Source organism: Astatotilapia calliptera, chromosome 7, assembly GCF_964374335.1.
Source record: "Astatotilapia calliptera chromosome 7, fAstCal68.1, whole genome shotgun sequence".
NCBI classification, from domain to species: domain Eukaryota; kingdom Metazoa; phylum Chordata; class Actinopteri; order Cichliformes; family Cichlidae; genus Astatotilapia; species Astatotilapia calliptera.
The window spans coordinates 39,134,507-39,140,108 of record NC_137428.1 but is presented as its reverse complement, the minus strand read 5'-3'; the positions used below and the strand labels follow the sequence as shown (position 1 = coordinate 39,140,108).

The 5,602-nt window shown below is 45.0% G+C and overlaps 1 long non-coding RNA gene across 1 annotated transcript; it reads right to left on the bottom strand.

The window, feature by feature from the left end:
* Positions 1-4,331: 4,331 nt before the first annotated feature.
* On the bottom strand, positions 4,332-4,852 carry LOC145430109 (uncharacterized). Its single transcript, XR_013910520.1, has 2 exons — positions 4,534-4,852; positions 4,332-4,440 (listed from the first exon to the last, which is right to left on the bottom strand). It is a non-coding gene; the product is annotated as an uncharacterized LOC145430109 (long non-coding RNA).
* Positions 4,853-5,602: the final 750 nt, after the last annotated feature.

Here is a 5,602-nt window from a genome sequence, read left to right as displayed (position 1 = left end):
CAGTATAGTGCAGGGAGAGTGCACAGCCATATTATAATAAAAGCAAACATATGCATGCTCCGGCAGTTATACACTGCAGTGTGTGCATTTGTACAATTGGATCGATTCATTTAAAGAGAATACATCTAAGGAACTACAGCTACACAAACAAGACATATTTATCACGCTAATAGTGGTTAGTAAAACCCTGCTTCACGCACTAAAATGTAATAAGAAAAAAAATCCACCTCCTGACATGTGTTAACCTTTGGTGTTATCTCATATTCAACAGCGGTTTGCTTCTGTTTTTTTTTTTAAATTTTATTTTAGAGGAACGTTACAGAACAGAAACAGAGCAAGCCACGAGTGCTCGCCAAGAAGAAAATAACAACCAGCGCTTTACTCCCCCTCCCTTCCTATATCTTCTTTCTCTCTCCTCCTATCTCCCTTGGGCTCACCTTCACTCATCACCTCATCTATTTTTCCCCTTCTGTTGCCAGGCAACAGACAGGAAGAGCATCACTTGGAGACGTCAAAACCACAGGAAGAGCTCACAGAAAGACGCATCACGAAGATGTGCCATGAAACATCAAGGATTTAGCCGAATAAAACCGCCTCTCTCCGTGATGGGAAATGCCACGGGGTCCAAGAAAGATGTCAAGGAGGACGTTTGGGCCATAGCAAATGTAAATACAATGAGGAGGAACTCAGATTTGGTAATTTATTCAGCACAGCTCATCCTGTGTATGGGAGCAAATGCTTTGTTATTTATATCCAGCACAGCAGTGGGCTGAAAGAGTCCATAATGAATAAACTAGCAACAAAGGATCATGCACTGTGGCTTAAATGAAAACAAATTTAAAGATAAAGGAAACTGGCATGATCTTTAAAATGGTGTCAACATCAGTGTATCAGGTAGTATGAATGTGATTAAAAGGAACAATGAAAACCCCCAAATCCCTCAAAATATGCACGTTTGATCTGTTAAAGCTGATTTAATCGCACCATCGAGCTGACAAAACAAACTACAGCAGTTCCTCCCGTGGCCACTTGAGGCTGCCTCCAAATGTGAGTCAATCCCCATAGACTTCCATTTTAAAATCAGGGGGTTGTTTTTGTTATCCATTCATCGGGCTATTATCAAGGCTTCCAGTTTGCTCTGATGGTATTAGGGGTGTGGCCTCTTTGACTGGCAGGTGGATGGTGAAGCAGGCAGCTATAGCTGCTAGCTGTTTGCTAGGCTTCACATCAGCTAAACTGGAGTCCCTGAAGTGGACCTCTGGACCGTGTTTGTGCTGTTGGAAGCTTTTTAAAGCAATTATGTGACATTCTGTCTGATATTCTATTTGGATGGTAGTCAAAGGAGCTTGCAAAGAAAAGCGTCTGGACTTCTTTAAGTTGCTTGAAGACGTTTCACCTCTCATCCGAGAAGCTTCTTCAGTTCTAAGGTCAAATGGTGGAGAGTCCCAGATATAAACCTAGTGGGAGTAACCCCCCACAGAGGGACAAAAGGACCCCCTGATGATCCTCTAATCGCCTGAGCCAAGGTGTGAAACTGGGTGTGGGTCCCAATCAGCCAGAGTTTCGGGTGAGTTCATTGTGAAACCTGGCCCACCTTATCATGCGAATTCCTGAGATCAGATGGCCCAGGATGTGAGTGGGCGTTCAGGCGTCTGGGAAGGGATCTCAAAACTGGATTATAGATGGCAGAGAGTTGGTGTCGTAAACCCCCGCCTCTGTTCAAAGATGGTCGCTCACAGTGGACATAGATGGCTTCTTTCACTCCTCTTTCAAACCATCTGTCCTCTCTGTCCAAAATGTGAACATTGGCATCCTCGAAAGAGTGTCCTTTATCCTTAAGATGCAGATGGACTGCTGAGTCTTGTCCTGTGGAGGTGGCTCTTCTATGTTGTGCAATGCGCTTGTGAAGTGGCTGTTTGGTCTCTCCAATGTAGAGGTCTGGGCATTCCTCGCTGCACTGTACAGCATACACCACATTGTTAAGTCTGTGTTTTGGCATTTTGTCTTTCGGGTGAACCAGTTTCTGTCTGAGCGTGTTGCTGGGTCTGAAATACACTGGGATGTCGTGCTTGGAGAAAACTCTCCTGAGTTTCTCTGATACACCGGCTACATAGGGGATGACAATGTTGTTGCATCTGTCCTTATCCTCCCTCACTGGTGTCTGGTCTTCTTTTCTGTGCCTCTTTGCTGACTTTAAGAACGCCCATTTAGGATAGCCGCACGTTTTGAGTGCTTCCTTTACATGTGTGTGTTCCTTCTTTTTCCCTTCAGGCTTAGAGGGAACATGTTCTGCCCGGTGGTGTAGGGTCCTAATTACTCCAAGTTTGTGTTCCAGAGGGTGATGGGAGTCAAAGAGGAGGTACTGGTCCATGTGTGTGGGCTTCCGGTAAACTTCGATGTCGAGGTTGCCATTCTCTTCAATGTGCACAGCGCAGTCCAGGAAAGGCAAACAGTCGTCCTTTGTGTCTTCCCAGGTGAACTTGATGTTTTTATCCACAGAGTTAATGTGCGCAGTGAAGGATTCCACTTCTTGTGTTTTGATTTTGACCCAGGTTTCGTCTACATATCTGTACCAGTGGCTGGGTACTCTTCCTTTGAAAGAGCCAAGAGCCTTCCTTTCCACTTTCTCCATGTAAAGGTTGGCTACAATAGGTGACACGGGGGAGCCCATGGCACAGCCATGTTTTTGTCTGTAGAAGCCTTCGTTGTATTTGAAGTATGTTGTGATGAGGCAGAGGTCTAACAGTGTGCAAATCTGATCGGGTGTCCTGTCCTCCAAGGAGCTGTCTTCTTGTAGTCGTTTTCTAACAGTCTCCACGGCCTCCGTGGTGGGTATGCAAGTGAAGAGAGAGACTACATCAAAGGACACCATGGTTTCATCTGGATCCAGGGTAAGTTTCTGGACCTTGTCGGTGAAGTCGGTGGAGTTCTTGATGTGGTGTGGGGTGTTCCCCACGAGAGGAGCAAGGATGGTAGCAAGGTGTTTTGCAATGTTATAAGTGGCTGAGTTTATGCTACTGACTATGGGTCTGAGTGGGACAGCTTCCTTGTGGATTTTAGGAAGTCCGTAAATGCAGGGTATGGCATCCCCTGGGTAAAGGCGGTGATATGTAAGGCGGTCAATGACTTTGTCCTTTTCAAAGTCTTGAAGGAAAGCTATAACTTTCTTTTTGTAGCTGCTTGTGGGGTCTCGCTTTAAGGCTTCATAGGTATTGTTGTCACTGAGGAGAGTAGTGATCTTTGTATGGTAATCTGTAGTGTTTAGGACCACGGTGCATCTTCCCTTATCAGCTGGTAAAACAGTGATGTTGTGGTCTTTGCTCAGGGAAGCAATGGCCTTCTTTTCTTGTATTGTGAGGTTGGACGGAGGGACTTTGGCACTGGAGAGGGTGGCTGAGACTTTCATCCTGATTTGCTCTGCTTCTGTCTGTGATAATTTATTAATCCGTATGCCGGATTCTGTGGCTGTGATGAGGTCCACTATGGGCAACTGTTGTGGAGAAATGGCAAAATTGAGTCCTTGGCTAATACTCTCTTTTCAGGTTCAGTGAGAATCCTGTCTGAAAAGTTCTTTACCCATTTCTCCTGACTGTCTTCAGGTGTGTTTTCTTCTATGTCCACTGTGAGCGACCATCTTTGAACAGAGGCGGGGGTTTACGACACCAACTCTCTGCCATCTATAATCCAGTTTTGCGATCCCTTCCCAGACGCCTTAACGCCCACTCACATCCTGGGCCATCTGACCTCAGGAATTCGCATGATAAGGTGGGGCCAGGTTTCACAAGGAGCTCACCCGAAACTCTGGCTGATTGGGACCCACACCCAGTTTCACACTTTGGCTCAGGCGATTAGAGGATCATCAGGGGGTCCTTTTGTCCCTCTGTGGGGGGATACTCCCACTAGGTTTAAATCTGGGACTCTCCACCATTTGACCTTAGAACTGAAGAAGCTTCTCGGATGAGAGGTGAAACGTCTTCAAGCAACTTAAAGAAGTCCAGACGCTTTTCTTTGCAAGCTCCTTTGACTACGATGACCTGGATGACTGAGAACCTTCACAGACTATTTGGATAGTACTTAACACTAGCTAGCAGGTATCTGTATCACACACCGTCATGTCCAAATATGACGTAAGTGGGAAAGATGTGGAGTCCAGATGATGTCCCAAAAAGATGACATCTTTTTGTGTCGAGTCTCAGTTGTCTTCCTACATCCTACTTCAGTTCTGATGCCCTGCCTGTAGTATGTGTTACGTAAGGCCCAAAATGGCCTCCGTACAAGAAAGTAGTAGCTCTAATATTGACCAGTAACGAACCACCACACGCACACTGTAATGGGTTACACAAGATTTATTTGTTCTTTCTCCGGGTAACACTACTGGCTGAAGACACAACTCTGGCCAGGAATCCAAGGCCCAAAGCCACCGCGGTCAGGGTTGTTAGCCTGGTTACAAACAGGGGAAAGGTGGTCACTTGGAAGAACAAGCAGCCAAAACGTATCAATCCTGCATCTTCCTCAAAAAGGCTTGCCACCCACCTTTTCAGGCCTGACTTCGTTCGAGGTTGGGTCTCCACATCACATCCTGGGAGCTGGAACTTCCCCCAAACTGGTCCAGTTTCCTTGTCAGGGGCACAGAGAGTCTCCAGTCCAGTGTTTGTTTTCCTGCCTCCCAGCACATCCACTCACATCCCAATAAGAATGAGTCCTCCCTCCAACATCCTCAGATTATTTCAAAAGCAAAACCAGGCCAGGTTAAAAATCTTTTCCGTTAAAATGTGCACACTTCATCCTGGATCTTCGAGGCTTCCCTGCTACACCAGTGTCCTACTAAAAAAACAACGACAACCCCTACTTCCTGTTTCCTCTCCCCTTTATAGAGAAGGGCTCCAATCCTCCCCAATCAGCTGCTCCCTGTATTCAACTCCAAATAGCTGGCAGCTGGATTAGAGTAGAATCTCCACTCCCACATGGGTGTGGCCCACACCTCACATCAAACACAAAGAAACACCAAAGCATGCAATTAATACAAAACAAAATCTAAAGTAATGCCAACCCAAAAGCTTAGTGGGGGATTCTCCCCATCCTTTTCCACACAGCAAAATCTCCAGTGTTAAATTAACACTAGAGAGTGTCTATATGGGTCCAGACCTCTGAGTGTTAAATACAACACTGTTGAGTGTTAAATTATGAATTATAAATTATGTAATGGCTAACACTGAGCAGTGCTGATTTTCTAACACTGGAATATTTCTAACATTTTGAGTTATTTTCCAGTGTTAGAAAATCAGCACTGCTCAGTGTTAGACTTTGTTAATCTTCAAAACTGACTAGGTTACTTTTAAACATATAACACTGTCAAAAGTGTTAATTTAACACTCAACAGTGTTGTATTTAACACTCAGAGGTCTGGACCCATATAGACACTCTCTAGTGTTAATTTAATACTGGAGATTTTGCTGTGCACCATGCTATACTCTGTAACATATGTCCATATGTTTTTCGGTGCAATAAAGCATTATTACCTCATTCTTTGATTAGTTATGGCCACCTTGTTGTCTCCTTCTCAAGAACCTCACCCTCTACCTGGTGATTTGTATTTTATTAG